Here is a 22,565-nt window from a genome sequence, read left to right on the forward strand (position 1 = left end):
AACACCTATGTACTGCATTTACATGCTTCCAAGGTATAGCACTAACCTAAGCTCTGTCTGCTGCAATACGGTTACAGAACTCCCATTTTCTACATTTACCTACTCACAAGCTACAAAATTCCTCTAAGCTGATTTCTGCTACAATAGTGTTAGCTGCCATATGCTACTTTTACCCACTCCCAAGCTACAGAACTCCCGTAAGCTGTGTCTGCTACACTAGGGTTACAGAACTTCATATACTGAATTTACCTACTCCCAAGGTGCAGAACTTCTGCAACTTGTGTCTGCAACACTAGGGTTACACAACTGCTATATACCGCGTTTACCTGCTTCCAAGGTGCAGTACTGCCGTAAGCTCTGTCTGCTGCAATACGGTTGCAGAACTCCCTTTACTACATTTACCTACTCCGAAGCTAGAGAACTCCTATACGCTGTGTCTGCTAAACTAGTGTTACAGAACTCACACATGCTGCATTTTCCTTCTCCCTAGCTACAGACCTCTCGTCAACTCTGTCTGCTACACTGCAGTTATAGAATTCCCATATGCTGCTTTTGCCTACACCCAGGCGGCAGAACTCCCATAAGCTGTGTCTGCTACACTAGGATAACAGAACTCCCATACGCTGCATTTACCTACTTCCAAGCTACAGGACTCCCGTAGGCTGTGTCGTCTACACTTGGGTTATAGAACTTCCATATACTGCATTTACCTACTCCCAAGCTACAGATGCCCGTAAGCTGTGTCTGCTGCACTGGTGTTTCAGAACTCCGTTTGAGTGAATTTACCAACTGCCACGCTACAAAACTCTCATAATCTGTACCTTCTCTAATAGGTTACAGAAATTTTACATGCTGCATTTACCTACCCTGAATCCACAGAACTCCTGTGTGCTGTGTCTGCAACACTAGGGTTACAGATCTACCATATGCTGCACTTACCAACTCCCAAGCTACAGAAATCCTGAAAGCTGTGTCTGCTAAACTAGCGTTACAGAACTCCTATATGCTGCTTTACCTGTATCCAAGGTACAGAACTCCCATAAGCTGTGTCTGCGACACTACGGTTACAGAACTCCCATTTACTACATTTACCTACTCACAAGCTACAAAATTCCTGTAAGCTGTTTTCTGCTACATTAGCGTTACATTTACCTACTCGCAAGCTACAGAACTCCTGTAAGCTGTGTCTGCTACACTAGGGTTACAGATCTACCATATGCTGCACTTACCAACTCCCAAGCTACAGAAATATACAGCTTTACACTGCATTTACCTGCTTCCAAGGTGCAGCAGTCCCATAAGCTCTGTCTGCAGCAATACGGTTGCAGAACTCCCATTTACTACATTTACCTACTCCCAAGCTACAAAACTCCTGTAAGCTGATTTCTGCTATACTAGTGTTACAGAGATGCCTTATGCTACATTTACCAACTCCCAAGCTACAGCCCTTCTGTAACTGTGTCTGCTACACTAGGGTTACAGAACTTCATATACTGAATTTACCTACTCCCAAGGTGCAGAACTCCTGTACGTTGTGTCTGCTACAGTAGGGTTACAGAATTCCGAAATGCTGCATTTGCCTACACCCAGGCGGCAGAACTCCCATGAGCTGTGTCTGCTACACTAGGATAACAGAAGTCCCATAGGCTGCATTTGTCTACTTCCAAGGTGCAGGACTCCCATAGGCTGTGTCGTCTACACTTGGGTTATAGACCTTCCATATGCTGCATTTACCTACTCTCAAGCTACGGATGCCCGTAAGCTGTGTCTGCTGCACTGGTGTTACACAACTCCGCTTGAGTGAATTTACCAACTGCCACGCTACAAACTCTCATAATCTGTACCTTCTCTAATAGGGTTACAGAAATTTTACATGCTGAATTCACATACTCCTAAGCTACAGAACTCCCGTAAGCTGTGTCTGCTTCATTGGGTTACAGATCTACCATCTGCTGCACTTACCTACTCCCAAGCTTCAGAAATCCCGTAAGCTCTATCTGCTAAACTAGCATTACCGAACACCTATATACTGCATTTACATGCTTCCAAGGTATAGCACTAACCTAAGCTCTGTCTGCTGCAATACGGTTACAGAACTCCCATTTTCTACATTTACCTACTCACAAGCTACAAAATTCCTCTAAGCTGATTTCTGCTACAATAGTGTTAGCTGCCATATGCTACTTTTACCCACTCCCAAGCTACAGAACTCCCGTAAGCTGTGTCTGCTACACTAGGGTTACAGAACTTCATATACTGAATTTACCTACTCCCAAGGTGCATAACTTCTGCAACTTGTGTCTGCAACACTAGGGTTACACAACTGCTATATACCGCGTTTACCTGCTTCCAAGGTGCAGTACTGCCGTAAGCTGTGTCTGCTGCAATACGGTTGCAGAACTCCCATTTACTACATTTACCTACGCCGAAGCTACAGAACTCCTATACGCTGTGTCTGCTAAACTAGTGTTACAGAACTCACACATGCTGCATTTTCCTTCTCCCTAGCTACAGACCTCTCATCAACTCTGTCTGCTACACTGCAGTTATAGAATTCCCATATGCTGCTTTTGCCTACACCCAGGCGGCAGAACTCCCATAAGCTGTGTCTGCTACACTAGGATAACAGAACTCCCATACGCTGCATTTACCTACTTCCAAGCTACAGGACTCCCGTAGGCTGTGTCGTCTACACTTGGGTTATAGAACTTCCATATACTGCATTTACCAACTCCCAAGCTACAGCCCTTCTGTAACTGTGTCTGCTACACTAGGGTTACAGAACTTCATATACTGAATTTACCTACTCCCAAGGTGCAGAACTCCTGTACGTTGTGTCTGCAACACTAGGGTTACACAACTGCTATATACTGCATTTACCTGCTTCCAAGGTATAGTACTCCCGTAAGCTGTGTCTGCTGCAATATGGTTGCAGAACTCCCATTTACTACATTTACCTACTCCAAAGCTACAGAACTCCTATACGCTGTGTCTGCTAAACTAGTCTTACAGAACTCACACATGCTGCATTTTCCTTCTCCCAAGCTACAGACCTCTCGTCAACTCTGTCTGCTACACTACGGTTACAGAATTCCCATATGCTGCATTTGCCTACACCCAGGCGGCAGAACTCCCATAAGCTGTGTCTGCTACGCTGGGATAACAGAACTCCCATAAGCTGTGTCTGCTACACTAGGATAACAGAACTCCCATATGCTGTGTCTAATACACTAGAGTTACAGAACTCCTATTTATTGCATTTGCCTTCTCTCAAGCTTCAGACCTCCTGGAAGCTGTCTAATACACTAGAGTTACAGAAGTCTCATATCGTGCATTGACCTTCTCCCAAACTACAGAACTCCCGAAAGCTGTGTCTGCTACAGTAGGGTTACAGAATTCCGAAATGCTGCATTTGCCTACACCCAGGCGGCAGAACTCCCATGAGCTGTGTCTGCTACACTAGGATAACAGAAGTCCCATAGGCTGCATTTGCCTACTTCCAAGCTACAGGACTCCCATAGGCTGTGTCGTCTACACTTGGGTTATAGACCTTCCATATGCTGCATTTACCTACTCTCAAGCTACGGATGCCCGTAAGCTGTGTCTGCTGCACTGGTGTTACAGAACTCCGTTTGAGTGAATTTACCAACTGCCACGCTACAAAACTCTCATAATCTGTACCTTCTCTAATAGGGTTACAGAAATTTTACATGCTGAATTCACATACTCCTAAGCTACAGAACTCCCGTAAGCTGTGTCTGCTTCATTGGGTTACAGATCTACCATCTGCTGCACTTACCTACTCCCAAGCTTCAGAAATCCCGTAAGCTCTATCTGCTAAACTAGCATTACCGAACACCTATGTACTGCATTTACATGCTTCCAAGGTATAGCACTAACCTAAGCTCTGTCTGCTGCAATACGGTTACAGAACTCCCATTTTCTACATTTACCTACTCACAAGCTACAAAATTCCTCTAAGCTGATTTCTGCTACAATAGTGTTAGCTGCCATATGCTACTTTTACCCACTCCCAAGCTACAGAACTCCCGTAAGCTGTGTCTGCTACACTAGGGTTACAGAACTTCATATACTGAATTTACCTACTCCCAAGGTGCAGAACTTCTGCAACTTGTGTCTGCAACACTAGGGTTACACAACTGCTATATACCGCGTTTACCTGCTTCCAAGGTGCAGTACTGCCGTAAGCTCTGTCTGCTGCAATACGGTTGCAGAACTCCCTTTACTACATTTACCTACTCCGAAGCTAGAGAACTCCTATACGCTGTGTCTGCTAAACTAGTGTTACAGAACTCACACATGCTGCATTTTCCTTCTCCCTAGCTACAGACCTCTCGTCAACTCTGTCTGCTACACTGCAGTTATAGAATTCCCATATGCTGCTTTTGCCTACACCCAGGCGGCAGAACTCCCATAAGCTGTGTCTGCTACACTAGGATAACAGAACTCCCATACGCTGCATTTACCTACTTCCAAGCTACAGGACTCCCGTAGGCTGTGTCGTCTACACTTGGGTTATAGAACTTCCATATACTGCATTTACCTACTCCCAAGCTACAGATGCCCGTAAGCTGTGTCTGCTGCACTGGTGTTTCAGAACTCCGTTTGAGTGAATTTACCAACTGCCACGCTACAAAACTCTCATAATCTGTACCTTCTCTAATAGGTTACAGAAATTTTACATGCTGCATTTACCTACCCTGAATCCACAGAACTCCTGTGTGCTGTGTCTGCAACACTAGGGTTACAGATCTACCATATGCTGCACTTACCAACTCCCAAGCTACAGAAATCCTGAAAGCTGTGTCTGCTAAACTAGCGTTACAGAACTCCTATATGCTGCTTTACCTGTATCCAAGGTACAGAACTCCCATAAGCTGTGTCTGCGACACTACGGTTACAGAACTCCCATTTACTACATTTACCTACTCACAAGCTACAAAATGCCTGTAAGCTGTTTTCTGCTACATTAGCGTTACATTTACCTACTCGCAAGCTACAGAACTCCTGTAAGCTGTGTCTGCTACACTAGGGTTACAGATCTACCATATGCTGCACTTACCAACTCCGAAGCTACAGAAATATACAGCTTTACACTGCATTTACCTGCTTCCAAGGTGCAGCAGTCCCATAAGCTCTGTCTGCAGCAATACGGTTGCAGAACTCCCATTTACTACATTTACCTACTCCCAAGCTACAAAACTCCTGTAAGCTGATTTCTGCTATACTAGTGTTACAGAGATGCCTTATGCTACATTTACCAACTCCCAAGCTACAGCCCTTCTGTAACTGTGTCTGCTACACTAGGGTTACAGAACTTCATATACTGAATTTACCTACTCCCAAGGTGCAGAACTCCTGTACGTTGTGTCTGCAACACTAGGGTTACACAACTGCTATATACTGCATTTACCTGCTTCCAAGGTATAGTACTCCCGTAAGCTGTGTCTGCTGCAATACGGTTGCAGAACTCCCATTTACTACATTTACCTACTCCGAAGCTACAGAACTCCTATACGCTGTGTCTGCTAAACTAGTCTTACAGAACTCACACATGCTGCATTTTCCTTCTCCCAAGCTACAGACCTCTCGTCAACTCTGTCTGCTACACTACGGTTACAGAATTCCCATATGCTGCATTTGCCTACACCCAGGTGGCAGAACTCCCATAAGCTGTGTCTGCTACGCTAGGATAACAGAACTCCCATAAGCTGTGTCTGCTACACTAGGATAACAGAACTCCCATATGCTGTGTCTAATACACTAGAGTTACAGAAGTCTCATATCGTGCATTGACCTTCTCCCAAGCTACAGAACTCCCGAAAGCTGTGTCTGCTACAGTAGGGTTACAGAATTCCGAAATGCTGCATTTGCCTACACCCAGGCGGCAGAACTCCCATGAGCTGTGTCTGCTACACTAGGATAACAGAAGTCCCATAGGCTGCATTTGCCTACTTCCAAGCTACAGGACTCCCATAGGCTGTGTCGTCTACACTTGGGTTATAGACCTTCCATATGCTGCATTTACCTACTCTCAAGCTACGGATGCCCGTAAGCTGTGTCTGCTGCACTGGTGTTACAGAACTCCGTTTGAGTGAATTTACCAACTGCCACGCTACAAAACTCTCATAATCTGTACCTTCTCTAATAGGGTTACAGAAATTTTACATGCTGAATTCACATACTCCTAAGCTACAGAACTCCCGTAAGCTGTGTCTGCTTCATTGGGTTACAGATCTACCATCTGCTGCACTTACCTACTCCCAAGCTTCAGAAATCCCGTAAGCTCTATCTGCTAAACTAGCATTACCGAACACCTATATACTGCATTTACATGCTTCCAAGGTATAGCACTAACCTAAGCTCTGTCTGCTGCAATACGGTTACAGAACTCCCATTTTCTACATTTACCTACTCACAAGCTACAAAATTCCTCTAAGCTGATTTCTGCTACAATAGTGTTAGCTGCCATATGCTACTTTTACCCACTCCCAAGCTACAGAACTCCCGTAAGCTGTGTCTGCTACACTAGGGTTACAGAACTTCATATACTGAATTTACCTACTCCCAAGGTGCAGAACTTCTGCAACTTGTGTCTGCAACACTAGGGTTACACAACTGCTATATACCGCGTTTACCTGCTTCCAAGGTGCAGTACTGCCGTAAGCTCTGTCTGCTGCAATACGGTTGCAGAACTCCCTTTACTACATTTACCTACTCCGAAGCTAGAGAACTCCTATACGCTGTGTCTGCTAAACTAGTGTTACAGAACTCACACATGCTGCATTTTCCTTCTCCCTAGCTACAGACCTCTCGTCAACTCTGTCTGCTACACTGCAGTTATAGAATTCCCATATGCTGCTTTTGCCTACACCCAGGCGGCAGAACTCCCATAAGCTGTGTCTGCTACACTAGAATAACAGAACTCCCATACGCTGCATTTACCTACTTCCAAGCTACAGGACTCCCGTAGGCTGTGTCGTCTACACTTGGGTTATAGAACTTCCATATACTGCATTTACCTACTCCCAAGCTACAGATGCCCGTAAGCTGTGTCTGCTGCACTGGTGTTTCAGAACTCCGTTTGAGTGAATTTACCAACTGCCACGCTACAAAACTCTCATAATCTGTACCTTCTCTAATAGGTTACAGAAATTTTACATGCTGCATTTACCTACCCTGAATCCACAGAACTCCTGTGTGCTGTGTCTGCAACACTAGGGTTACAGATCTACCATATGCTGCACTTACCAACTCCCAAGCTACAGAAATCCTGAAAGCTGTGTCTGCTAAACTAGCGTTACAGAACTCCTATATGCTGCTTTACCTGTATCCAAGGTACAGAACTCCCATAAGCTGTGTCTGCGACACTACGGTTACAGAACTCCCATTTACTACATTTACCTACTCACAAGCTACAAAATGCCTGTAAGCTGTTTTCTGCTACATTAGCGTTACATTTACCTACTCCCAAGCTACAGAACTCCTGTAAGCTGTGTCTGCTACACTAGGGTTACAGATCTACCATATGCTGCACTTACCAACTCCGAAGCTACAGAAATATACAGCTTTACACTGCATTTACCTGCTTCCAAGGTGCAGCAGTCCCATAAGCTCTGTCTGCAGCAATACGGTTGCAGAACTCCCATTTACTACATTTACCTACTCCCAAGCTACAAAACTCCTGTAAGCTGATTTCTGCTATACTAGTGTTACAGAGATGCCTTATGCTACATTTACCAACTCCCAAGCTACAGCCCTTCTGTAACTGTGTCTGCTACACTAGGGTTACAGAACTTCATATACTGAATTTACCTACTCCCAAGGTGCAGAACTCCTGTACGTTGTGTCTGCAACACTAGGGTTACACAACTGCTATATACTGCATTTACCTGCTTCCAAGGTATAGTACTCCCGTAAGCTGTGTCTGCTGCAATACGGTTGCAGAACTCCCATTTACTACATTTACCTACTCCGAAGCTACAGAACTCCTATACGCTGTGTCTGCTAAACTAGTCTTACAGAACTCACACATGCTGCATTTTCCTTCTCCCAAGCTACAGACCTCTCGTCAACTCTGTCTGCTACACTACGGTTACAGAATTCCCATATGCTGCATTTGCCTACACCCAGGCGGCAGAACTCCCATAAGCTGTGTCTGCTACGCTAGGATAACAGAACTCCCATAAGCTGTGTCTGCTACACTAGGATAACAGAACTCCCATATGCTGTGTCTAATACACTAGAGTTACAGAACTCCTATTTATTGCATTTGCCTTCTCCCAAGCTTTAGACCTCCTGGAAGCTGTCTAATACACTAGAGTTACAGAAGTCTCATATCGTGCATTGACCTTCTCCCAAGCTACAGAACTCCCGAAAGCTGTGTCTGCTACAGTAGGGTTACAGAATTCCGAAATGCTGCATTTGCCTACACCCAGGCGGCAGAACTCCCATGAGCTGTGTCTGCTACACTAGGATAACAGAAGTCCCATAGGCTGCATTTGCCTACTTCCAAGCTACAGGACTCCCATAGGCTGTGTCGTCTACACTTGGGTTATAGACCTTCCATATGCTGCATTTACCTACTCTCAAGCTACGGATGCCCGTAAGCTGTGTCTGCTGCACTGGTGTTACAGAACTCCGTTTGAGTGAATTTACCAACTGCCACGCTACAAAACTCTCATAATCTGTACCTTCTCTAATAGGGTTACAGAAATTTTACATGCTGAATTCACATACTCCTAAGCTACAGAACTCCCGTAAGCTGTGTCTGCTTCATTGGGTTACAGCATCTACCATCTGCTTCAGAAATCCAGTAAGCTCTATCTGCTAAACCAGCATTACCGAACACCTATATACTGCATTTACATGCTTCCAAGGTATAGCACTAACCTAAGCTCTGTCTGCTGCAATACGGTTACAGAACTCCCATTTTCTACATTTACCTACTCACAAGCTACAAAATTCCTCTAAGCTGATTTCTGCTACAATAGTGTTAGCTGCCATATGCTACTTTTACCCACTCCCAAGCTACAGAACTCCCGTAAGCTGTGTCTGCTACACTAGGGTTACAGAACTTCATATACTGAATTTACCTACTCCCAAGGTGCAGAACTTCTGCAACTTGTGTCTGCAACACTAGGGTTACACAACTGCTATATACCGCGTTTACCTGCTTCCAAGGTGCAGTACTGCCGTAAGCTGTGTCTGCTGCAATACGGTTGCAGAACTCCCATTTACTACATTTACCTACTCCGAAGCTACAGAACTCCTATACGCTGTGTCTGCTAAACTAGTGTTACAGAACTCACACATGCTGCATTTTCCTTCTCCCTAGCTACAGACCTCTCATCAACTCTGTCTGCTACACTGCAGTTATAGAATTCCCATATGCTGCTTTTGCCTACACCCAGGCGGCAGAACTCCCATAAGCTGTGTCTGCTACACTAGGATAACAGAACTCCCATACGCTGCATTTACCTACTTCCAAGCTACAGGACTCCCGTAGGCTGTGTCGTCTACACTTGGGTTATAGAACTTCCATATACTGCATTTACCAACTCCCAAGCTACAGCCCTTCTGTAACTGTGTCTGCTACACTAGGGTTACAGAACTTCATATACTGAATTTACCTACTCCCAAGGTGCAGAACTCCTGTACGTTGTGTCTGCAACACTAGGGTTACACAACTGCTATATACTGCATTTACCTGCTTCCAAGGTATAGTACTCCCGTAAGCTGTGTCTGCTGCAATATGGTTGCAGAACTCCCATTTACTACATTTACCTACTCCAAAGCTACAGAACTCCTATACGCTGTGTCTGCTAAACTAGTCTTACAGAACTCACACATGCTGCATTTTCCTTCTCCCAAGCTACAGACCTCTCGTCAACTCTGTCTGCTACACTACGGTTACAGAATTCCCATATGCTGCATTTGCCTACACCCAGGCGGCAGAACTCCCATAAGCTGTGTCTGCTACGCTAGGATAACAGAACTCCCATAAGCTGTGTCTGCTACACTAGGATAACAGAACTCCCATATGCTGTGTCTAATACACTAGAGTTACAGAACTCCTATTTATTGCATTTGCCTTCTCCCAAGCTTTAGACCTCCTGGAAGCTGTCTAATACACTAGAGTTACAGAAGTCTCATATCGTGCATTGACCTTCTCCCAAGCTACAGAACTCCCGAAAGCTGTGTCTGCTACAGTAGGGTTACAGAATTCCGAAATGCTGCATTTGCCTACACCCAGGCGGCAGAACTCCCATGAGCTGTGTCTGCTACACTAGGATAACAGAAGTCCCATAGGCTGCATTTGCCTACTTCCAAGCTACAGGACTCCCATAGGCTGTGTCGTCTACACTTGGGTTATAGACCTTCCATATGCTGCATTTACCTACTCTCAAGCTACGGATGCCCGTAAGCTGTGTCTGCTGCACTGGTGTTACAGAACTCCGTTTGAGTGAATTTACCAACTGCCACGCTACAAAACTCTCATAATCTGTACCTTCTCTAATAGGGTTACAGAAATTTTACATGCTGAATTCACATACTCCTAAGCTACAGAACTCCCGTAAGCTGTGTCTGCTTCATTGGGTTACAGATCTACCATCTGCTGCACTTACCTACTCCCAAGCTTCAGAAATCCCGTAAGCTCTATCTGCTAAACTAGCATTACCGAACACCTATGTACTGCATTTACATGCTTCCAAGGTATAGCACTAACCTAAGCTCTGTCTGCTGCAATACGGTTACAGAACTCCCATTTTCTACATTTACCTACTCACAAGCTACAAAATTCCTCTAAGCTGATTTCTGCTACAATAGTGTTAGCTGCCATATGCTACTTTTACCCACTCCCAAGCTACAGAACTCCCGTAAGCTGTGTCTGCTACACTAGGGTTACAGAACTTCATATACTGAATTTACCTACTCCCAAGGTGCAGAACTTCTGCAACTTGTGTCTGCAACACTAGGGTTACACAACTGCTATATACCGCGTTTACCTGCTTCCAAGGTGCAGTACTGCCGTAAGCTCTGTCTGCTGCAATACGGTTGCAGAACTCCCTTTACTACATTTACCTACTCCGAAGCTAGAGAACTCCTATACGCTGTGTCTGCTAAACTAGTGTTACAGAACTCACACATGCTGCATTTTCCTTCTCCCTAGCTACAGACCTCTCGTCAACTCTGTCTGCTACACTGCAGTTATAGAATTCCCATATGCTGCTTTTGCCTACACCCAGGCGGCAGAACTCCCATAAGCTGTGTCTGCTACACTAGGATAACAGAACTCCCATACGCTGCATTTACCTACTTCCAAGCTACAGGACTCCCGTAGGCTGTGTCGTCTACACTTGGGTTATAGAACTTCCATATACTGCATTTACCTACTCCCAAGCTACAGATGCCCGTAAGCTGTGTCTGCTGCACTGGTGTTTCAGAACTCCGTTTGAGTGAATTTACCAACTGCCACGCTACAAAACTCTCATAATCTGTACCTTCTCTAATAGGTTACAGAAATTTTACATGCTGCATTTACCTACCCTGAATCCACAGAACTCCTGTGTGCTGTGTCTGCAACACTAGGGTTACAGATCTACCATATGCTGCACTTACCAACTCCCAAGCTACAGAAATCCTGAAAGCTGTGTCTGCTAAACTAGCGTTACAGAACTCCTATATGCTGCTTTACCTGTATCCAAGGTACAGAACTCCCATAAGCTGTGTCTGCGACACTACGGTTACAGAACTCCCATTTACTACATTTACCTACTCACAAGCTACAAAATGCCTGTAAGCTGTTTTCTGCTACATTAGCGTTACATTTACCTACTCCCAAGCTACAGAACTCCTGTAAGCTGTGTCTGCTACACTAGGGTTACAGATCTACCATATGCTGCACTTACCAACTCCGAAGCTACAGAAATATACAGCTTTACACTGCATTTACCTGCTTCCAAGGTGCAGCAGTCCCATAAGCTCTGTCTGCAGCAATACGGTTGCAGAACTCCCATTTACTACATTTACCTACTCCCAAGCTACAAAACTCCTGTAAGCTGATTTCTGCTATACTAGTGTTACAGAGATGCCTTATGCTACATTTACCAACTCCCAAGCTACAGCCCTTCTGTAACTGTGTCTGCTACACTAGGGTTACAGAACTTCATATACTGAATTTACCTACTCCCAAGGTGCAGAACTCCTGTACGTTGTGTCTGCAACACTAGGGTTACACAACTGCTATATACTGCATTTACCTGCTTCCAAGGTATAGTACTCCCGTAAGCTGTGTCTGCTGCAATACGGTTGCAGAACTCCCATTTACTACATTTACCTACTCCGAAGCTACAGAACTCCTATACGCTGTGTCTGCTAAACTAGTCTTACAGAACTCACACATGCTGCATTTTCCTTCTCCCAAGCTACAGACCTCTCGTCAACTCTGTCTGCTACACTACGGTTACAGAATTCCCATATGCTGCATTTGCCTACACCCAGGTGGCAGAACTCCCATAAGCTGTGTCTGCTACGCTAGGATAACAGAACTCCCATAAGCTGTGTCTGCTACACTAGGATAACAGAACTCCCATATGCTGTGTCTAATACACTAGAGTTACAGAAGTCTCATATCGTGCATTGACCTTCTCCCAAGCTACAGAACTCCCGAAAGCTGTGTCTGCTACAGTAGGGTTACAGAATTCCGAAATGCTGCATTTGCCTACACCCAGGCGGCAGAACTCCCATGAGCTGTGTCTGCTACACTAGGATAACAGAAGTCCCATAGGCTGCATTTGCCTACTTCCAAGCTACAGGACTCCCATAGGCTGTGTCGTCTACACTTGGGTTATAGACCTTCCATATGCTGCATTTACCTACTCTCAAGCTACGGATGCCCGTAAGCTGTGTCTGCTGCACTGGTGTTACAGAACTCCGTTTGAGTGAATTTACCAACTGCCACGCTACAAAACTCTCATAATCTGTACCTTCTCTAATAGGGTTACAGAAATTTTACATGCTGAATTCACATACTCCTAAGCTACAGAACTCCCGTAAGCTGTGTCTGCTTCATTGGGTTACAGATCTACCATCTGCTGCACTTACCTACTCCCAAGCTTCAGAAATCCCGTAAGCTCTATCTGCTAAACTAGCATTACCGAACACCTATATACTGCATTTACATGCTTCCAAGGTATAGCACTAACCTAAGCTCTGTCTGCTGCAATACGGTTACAGAACTCCCATTTTCTACATTTACCTACTCACAAGCTACAAAATTCCTCTAAGCTGATTTCTGCTACAATAGTGTTAGCTGCCATATGCTACTTTTACCCACTCCCAAGCTACAGAACTTCCGTAAGCTGTGTCTGCTACACTAGGGTTACAGAACTTCATATACTGAATTTACCTACTCCCAAGGTGCAGAACTTCTGCAACTTGTGTCTGCAACACTAGGGTTACACAACTGCTATATACCGCGTTTACCTGCTTCCAAGGTGCAGTACTGCCGTAAGCTCTGTCTGCTGCAATACGGTTGCAGAACTCCCTTTACTACATTTACCTACTCCGAAGCTACAGAACTCCTATACGCTGTGTCTGCTAAACTAGTCTTACAGAACTCACATATGCTGCATTTTCCTTCTCCCTAGCTACAGACCTCTCGTCAACTCTGTCTGCTACACTGCAGTTATAGAATTCCCATATGCTGCTTTTGCCTACACCCAGGCGGCAGAACTCCCATAAGCTGTGTCTGCTACACTAGGATAACAGAACTCCCATACGCTGCATTTACCTACTTCCAAGCTACAGGACTCCCGTAGGCTGTGTCGTCTACACTTGGGTTATAGAACTTCCATATACTGCATTTACCTACTCCCAAGCTACAGATGCCCGTAAGCTGTGTCTGCTGCACTGGTGTTTCAGAACTCCGTTTGAGTGAATTTACCAACTGCCACGCTACAAAACTCTCATAATCTGTACCTTCTCTAATAGGTTACAGAAATTTTACATGCTGCATTTACCTACCCTGAATCCACAGAACTCCTGTGTGCTGTGTCTGCAACACTAGGGTTACAGATCTACCATATGCTGCACTTACCAACTCCCAAGCTACAGAAATCCTGAAAGCTGTGTCTGCTAAACTAGCGTTACAGAACTCCTATATGCTGCTTTACCTGTATCCAAGGTACAGAACTCCCATAAGCTGTGTCTGCGACACTACGGTTACAGAACTCCCATTTACTACATTTACCTACTCACAAGCTACAAAATGCCTGTAAGCTGTTTTCTGCTACATTAGCGTTACATTTACCTACTCCCAAGCTACAGAACTCCTGTAAGCTGTGTCTGCTACACTAGGGTTACAGAACTTCATATACTGAATTTACCTACTCCCAAGGTGCAGAACTTCTGCAACTTGTGTCTGCAACACTAGGGTTACACAACTGCTATATACCGCGTTTACCTGCTTCCAAGGTGCAGTACTGCCGTAAGCTCTGTCTGCTGCAATACGGTTGCAGAACTCCCTTTACTACATTTACCTACTCCGAAGCTACAGAACTCCTATACGCTGTGTCTGCTAAACTAGTGTTACAGAACTCACACATGCTGCATTTTCCTTCTCCCTAGCTACAGACCTCTCGTCAACTCTGTCTGCTACACTGCAGTTATAGAATTCCCATATGCTGCTTTTGCCTACACCCAGGCGGCAGAACTCCCATAAGCTGTGTCTGCTACACTAGGATAACAGAACTCCCATACGCTGCATTTACCTACTTCCAAGCTACAGGACTCCCGTAGGCTGTGTCGTCTACACTTGGGTTATAGAACTTCCATATACTGCATTTACCTACTCCCAAGCTACAGATGCCCGTAAGCTGTGTCTGCTGCACTGGTGTTTCAGAACTCCGTTTGAGTGAATTTACCAACTGCCACGCTACAAAACTCTCATAATCTGTACCTTCTCTAATAGGTTACAGAAATTTTACATGCTGCATTTACCTACCCTGAATCCACAGAACTCCTGTGTGCTGTGTCTGCAACACTAGGGTTACAGATCTACCATATGCTGCACTTACCAACTCCCAAGCTACAGAAATCCTGAAAGCTGTGTCTGCTAAACTAGCGTTACAGAACTCCTATATGCTGCTTTACCTGTATCCAAGGTACAGAACTCCCATAAGCTGTGTCTGCGACACTACGGTTACAGAACTCCCATTTACTACATTTACCTACTCACAAGCTACAAAATGCCTGTAAGCTGTTTTCTGCTACATTAGCGTTACATTTACCTACTCCCAAGCTACAGAACTCCTGTAAGCTGTGTCTGCTACACTAGGGTTACAGATCTACCATATGCTGCACTTACCAACTCCGAAGCTACAGAAATATACAGCTTTACACTGCATTTACCTGCTTCCAAGGTGCAGCAGTCCCATAAGCTCTGTCTGCAGCAATACGGTTGCAGAACTCCCATTTACTACATTTACCTACTCCCAAGCTACAAAACTCCTGTAAGCTGATTTCTGCTATACTAGTGTTACAGAGATGCCTTATGCTACATTTACCAACTCCCAAGCTACAGCCCTTCTGTAACTGTGTCTGCTACACTAGGGTTACAGAACTTCATATACTGAATTTACCTACTCCCAAGGTGCAGAACTCCTGTACGTTGTGTCTGCAACACTAGGGTTACACAACTGCTATATACTGCATTTACCTGCTTCCAAGGTATAGTACTCCCGTAAGCTGTGTCTGCTGCAATACGGTTGCAGAACTCCCATTTACTACATTTACCTACTCCGAAGCTACAGAACTCCTATACGCTGTGTCTGCTAAACTAGTCTTACAGAACTCACACATGCTGCATTTTCCTTCTCCCAAGCTACAGACCTCTCGTCAACTCTGTCTGCTACACTACGGTTACAGAATTCCCATATGCTGCATTTGCCTACACCCAGGTGGCAGAACTCCCATAAGCTGTGTCTGCTACGCTAGGATAACAGAACTCCCATAAGCTGTGTCTGCTACACTAGGATAACAGAACTCCCATATGCTGTGTCTAATACACTAGAGTTACAGAAGTCTCATATCGTGCATTGACCTTCTCCCAAGCTACAGAACTCCCGAAAGCTGTGTCTGCTACAGTAGGGTTACAGAATTCCGAAATGCTGCATTTGCCTACACCCAGGCGGCAGAACTCCCATGAGCTGTGTCTGCTACACTAGGATAACAGAAGTCCCATAGGCTGCATTTGCCTACTTCCAAGCTACAGGACTCCCATAGGCTGTGTCGTCTACACTTGGGTTATAGACCTTCCATATGCTGCATTTACCTACTCTCAAGCTACGGATGCCCGTAAGCTGTGTCTGCTGCACTGGTGTTACAGAACTCCGTTTGAGTGAATTTACCAACTGCCACGCTACAAAACTCTCATAATCTGTACCTTCTCTAATAGGGTTACAGAAATTTTACATGCTGAATTCACATACTCCTAAGCTACAGAACTCCCGTAAGCTGTGTCTGCTTCATTGGGTTACAGATCTACCATCTGCTGCACTTACCTACTCCCAAGCTTCAGAAATCCCGTAAGCTCTATCTGCTAAACTAGCATTACCGAACACCTATATACTGCATTTACATGCTTCCAAGGTATAGCACTAACCTAAGCTCTGTCTGCTGCAATACGGTTACAGAACTCCCATTTTCTACATTTACCTACTCACAAGCTACAAAATTCCTCTAAGCTGATTTCTGCTACAATAGTGTTAGCTGCCATATGCTACTTTTACCCACTCCCAAGCTACAGAACTCCCGTAAGCTGTGTCTGCTACACTAGGGTTACAGAACTTCATATACTGAATTTACCTACTCCCAAGGTGCAGAACTTCTGCAACTTGTGTCTGCAACACTAGGGTTACACAACTGCTATATACCGCATTTACCTGCTTCCAAGGTGCAGTACTGCCGTAAGCTCTGTCTGCTGCAATACGGTTGCAGAACTCCCTTTACTACATTTACCTACTCCGAAGCTACAGAACTCCTATACGCTGTGTCTGCTAAACTAGTCTTACAGAACTCACATATGCTGCATTTTCCTTCTCCCTAGCTACAGACCTCTCGTCAACTCTGTCTGCTACACTGCAGTTATAGAATTCCCATATGCTGCTTTTGCCTACACCCAGGCGGCAGAACTCCCATAAGCTGTGTCTGCTACACTAGGATAACAGAACTCCCATACGCTGCATTTACCTACTTCCAAGCTACAGGACTCCCGTAGGCTGTGTCGTCTACACTTGGGTTATAGAACTTCCATATACTGCATTTACCTACTCCCAAGCTACAGATGCCCGTAAGCTGTGTCTGCTGCACTGGTGTTTCAGAACTCCGTTTGAGTGAATTTACCAACTGCCACGCTACAAAACTCTCATAATCTGTACCTTCTCTAATAGGTTACAGAAATTTTACATGCTGCATTTACCTACCCTGAATCCACAGAACTCCTGTGTGCTGTGTCTGCAACACTAGGGTTACAGATCTACCATATGCTGCACTTACCAACTCCCAAGCTACAGAAATCCTGAAAGCTGTGTCTGCTAAACTAGCGTTACAGAACTCCTATATGCTGCTTTACCTGTATCCAAGGTACAGAACTCCCATAAGCTGTGTCTGCGACACTACGGTTACAGAACTCCCATTTACTACATTTACCTACTCACAAGCTACAAAATGCCTGTAAGCTGTTTTCTGCTACATTAGCGTTACATTTACCTACTCGCAAGCTACAGAACTCCTGTAAGCTGTGTCTGCTACACTAGGGTTACAGATCTACCATATGCTGCACTTACCAACTCCGAAGCTACAGAAATATACAGCTTTACACTGCATTTACCTGCTTCCAAGGTGCAGCAGTCCCATAAGCTCTGTCTGCAGCAATACGGTTGCAGAACTCCCATTTACTACATTTACCTACTCCCAAGCTACAAAACTCCTGTAAGCTGATTTCTGCTATACTAGTGTTACAGAGATGCCTTATGCTACATTTACCAACTCCCAAGCTACAGCCCTTCTGTAACTGTGTCTGCTACACTAGGGTTACAGAACTTCATATACTGAATTTACCTACTCCCAAGGTGCAGAACTCCTGTACGTTGTGTCTGCAACACTAGGGTTACACAACTGCTATATACTGCATTTACCTGCTTCCAAGGTATAGTACTCCCGTAAGCTGTGTCTGCTGCAATACGGTTGCAGAACTCCCATTTACTACATTTACCTACTCCGAAGCTACAGAACTCCTATACGCTGTGTCTGCTAAACTAGTCTTACAGAACTCACACATGCTGCATTTTCCTTCTCCCAAGCTACAGACCTCTCGTCAACTCTGTCTGCTACACTACGGTTACAGAATTCCCATATGCTGCATTTGCCTACACCCAGGTGGCAGAACTCCCATAAGCTGTTTCTGCTACGCTAGGATAACAGAACTCCCATAAGCTGTGTCTGCTACACTAGGATAACAGAACTCCCATATGCTGTGTCTAATACACTAGAGTTACAGAACTCCTATTTATTGCATTTGCCTTCTCCCAAGCTTTAGACCTCCTGGAAGCTGTCTAATACACTAGAGTTACAGAAGTCTCATATCGTGCATTGACCTTCTCCCAAGCTACAGAACTCCCGAAAGCTGTGTCTGCTACAGTAGGGTTACAGAATTCCGAAATGCTGCATTTGCCTACACCCAGGCGGCAGAACTCCCATGAGCTGTGTCTGCTACACTAGGATAACAGAAGTCCCATAGGCTGCATTTGCCTACTTCCAAGCTACAGGACTCCCATAGGCTGTGTCGTCTACACTTGGGTTATAGACCTTCCATATGCTGCATTTACCTACTCTCAAGCTACGGATGCCCGTAAGCTGTGTCTGCTGCACTGGTGTTACAGAACTCCGTTTGAGTGAATTTACCAACTGCCACGCTACAAAACTCTCATAATCTGTACCTTCTCTAATAGGGTTACAGAAATTTTACATGCTGAATTCACATACTCCTAAGCTACAGAACTCCCGTAAGCTGTGTCTGCTTCATTGGGTTACAGATCTACCATCTGCTGCACTTACCTACTCCCAAGCTTCAGAAATCCCGTAAGCTCTATCTGCTAAACTAGCATTACCGAACACCTATATACTGCATTTACATGCTTCCAAGGTATAGCACTAACCTAAGCTCTGTCTGCTGCAATACGGTTACAGAACTCCCATTTTCTACATTTACCTACTCACAAGCTACAAAATTCCTCTAAGCTGATTTCTGCTACAATAGTGTTAGCTGCCATATGCTACTTTTACCCACTCCCAAGCTACAGAACTCCCGTAAGCTGTGTCTGCTACACTAGGGTTACAGAACTTCATATACTGAATTTACCTACTCCCAAGGTGCAGAACTTCTGCAACTTGTGTCTGCAACACTAGGGTTACACAACTGCTATATACCGCGTTTACCTGCTTCCAAGGTGCAGTACTGCCGTAAGCTCTGTCTGCTGCAATACGGTTGCAGAACTCCCTTTACTACATTTACCTACTCCGAAGCTAGAGAACTCCTATACGCTGTGTCTGCTAAACTAGTGTTACAGAACTCACACATGCTGCATTTTCCTTCTCCCTAGCTACAGACCTCTCGTCAACTCTGTCTGCTACACTGCAGTTATAGAATTCCCATATGCTGCTTTTGCCTACACCCAGGCGGCAGAACTCCCATAAGCTGTGTCTGCTACACTAGGATAACAGAACTCCCATACGCTGCATTTACCTACTTCCAAGCTACAGGACTCCCGTAGGCTGTGTCGTCTACACTTGGGTTATAGAACTTCCATATACTGCATTTACCTACTCCCAAGCTACAGATGCCCGTAAGCTGTGTCTGCTGCACTGGTGTTTCAGAACTCCGTTTGAGTGAATTTACCAACTGCCACGCTACAAAACTCTCATAATCTGTACCTTCTCTAATAGGTTACAGAAATTTTACATGCTGCATTTACCTACCCTGAATCCACAGAACTCCTGTGTGCTGTGTCTGCAACACTAGGGTTACAGATCTACCATATGCTGCACTTACCAACTCCCAAGCTACAGAAATCCTGAAAGCTGTGTCTGCTAAACTAGCGTTACAGAACTCCTATATGCTGCTTTACCTGTATCCAAGGTACAGAACTCCCATAAGCTGTGTCTGCGACACTACGGTTACAGAACTCCCATTTACTACATTTACCTACTCACAAGCTACAAAATGCCTGTAAGCTGTTTTCTGCTACATTAGCGTTACATTTACCTACTCCCAAGCTACAGAACTCCTGTAAGCTGTGTCTGCTACACTAGGGTTACAGATCTACCATATGCTGCACTTACCAACTCCGAAGCTACAGAAATATACAGCTTTACACTGCATTTACCTGCTTCCAAGGTGCAGCAGTCCCATAAGCTCTGTCTGCAGCAATACGGTTGCAGAACTCCCATTTACTACATTTACCTACTCCCAAGCTACAAAACTCCTGTAAGCTGATTTCTGCTATACTAGTGTTACAGAGATGCCTTATGCTACATTTACCAACTCCCAAGCTACAGCCCTTCTGTAACTGTGTCTGCTACACTAGGGTTACAGAACTTCATATACTGAATTTACCTACTCCCAAGGTGCAGAACTCCTGTACGTTGTGTCTGCAACACTAGGGTTACACAACTGCTATATACTGCATTTACCTGCTTCCAAGGTATAGTACTCCCGTAAGCTGTGTCTGCTGCAATACGGTTGCAGAACTCCCATTTACTACATTTACCTACTCCGAAGCTACAGAACTCCTATACGCTGTGTCTGCTAAACTAGTCTTACAGAACTCACACATGCTGCATTTTCCTTCTCCCAAGCTACAGACCTCTCGTCAACTCTGTCTGCTACACTACGGTTACAGAATTCCCATATGCTGCATTTGCCTACACCCAGGTGGCAGAACTCCCATAAGCTGTGTCTGCTACGCTAGGATAACAGAACTCCCATAAGCTGTGTCTGCTACACTAGGATAACAGAACTCCCATATGCTGTGTCTAATACACTAGAGTTACAGAACTCCTATTTATTGCATTTGCCTTCTCCCAAGCTTTAGACCTCCTGGAAGCTGTCTAATACACTAGAGTTACAGAAGTCTCATATCGTGCATTGACCTTCTCCCAAGCTACAGAACTCCCGAAAGCTGTGTCTGCTACAGTAGGGTTACAGAATTCCGAAATGCTGCATTTGCCTACACCCAGGCGGCAGAACTCCCATGAGCTGTGTCTGCTACACTAGGATAACAGAAGTCCCATAGGCTGCATTTGCCTACTTCCAAGCTACAGGACTCCCATAGGCTGTGTCGTCTACACTTGGGTTATAGACCTTCCATATGCTGCATTTACCTACTCTCAAGCTACGGATGCCCGTAAGCTGTGTCTGCTGCACTGGTGTTACAGAACTCCGCTTGAGTGAATTTACCAACTGCCACGCTACAAAACTCTCATAATCTGTACCTTCTCTAATAGGGTTACAGAAATTTTACATGCTGAATTCACATACTCCTAAGCTACAGAACTCCCGTAAGCTGTGTCTGCTTCATTGGGTTACAGATCTACCATCTGCTGCACTTACCTACTCCCAAGCTTCAGAAATCCCGTAAGCTCTATCTGCTAAACTAGCGTTACCGAACACCTATATACTGCATTTACATGCTTCCAAGGTATAGCACTAACCTAAGCTCTGTCTGCTGCAATACGGTTACAGAACTCCCATTTTCTACATTTACCTACTCACAAGCTACAAAATTCCTTTAAGCTGATTTCTGCTACAATAGTGTTAGCTGCCATATGCTACTTTTACCCACTCCCAAGCTACAGAACTCCCGTAAGCTGTGTCTGCTACACTAGGGTTACAGAACTTCATATACTGAATTTACCTACTCCCAAGGTGCAGAACTTCTGCAACTTGTGTCTGCAACACTAGGGTTACACAACTGCTATATACCGCGTTTACCTGCTTCCAAGGTGCAGTACTGCCGTAAGCTCTGTCTGCTGCAATACGGTTGCAGAACTCCCTTTACTACATTTACCTACTCCGAAGCTACAGAACTCCTATACGCTGTGTCTGCTAAACTAGTCTTACAGAACTCACACATGCTGCATTTTCCTTCTCCCTAGCTACAGACCTCTCGTCAACTCTGTCTGCTACACTGCAGTTATAGAATTCCCATATGCTGCTTTTGCCTACACCCAGGCGGCAGAACTCCCATAAGCTGTGTCTGCTACACTAGGATAACAGAACTCCCATACGCTGCATTTACCTACTTCCAAGCTACAGGACTCCCGTAGGCTGTGTCGTCTACACTTGGGTTATAGAACTTCCATATACTGCATTTACCTACTCCCAAGCTACAGATGCCCGTAAGCTGTGTCTGCTGCACTGGTGTTTCAGAACTCCGTTTGAGTGAATTTACCAACTGCCACGCTACAAAACTCTCATAATC

Source organism: Oryctolagus cuniculus, chromosome 10, assembly GCF_964237555.1.
Source record: "Oryctolagus cuniculus chromosome 10, mOryCun1.1, whole genome shotgun sequence".
In the NCBI taxonomy this organism is placed as follows: Eukaryota; Metazoa; Chordata; class Mammalia; order Lagomorpha; family Leporidae; genus Oryctolagus; species Oryctolagus cuniculus.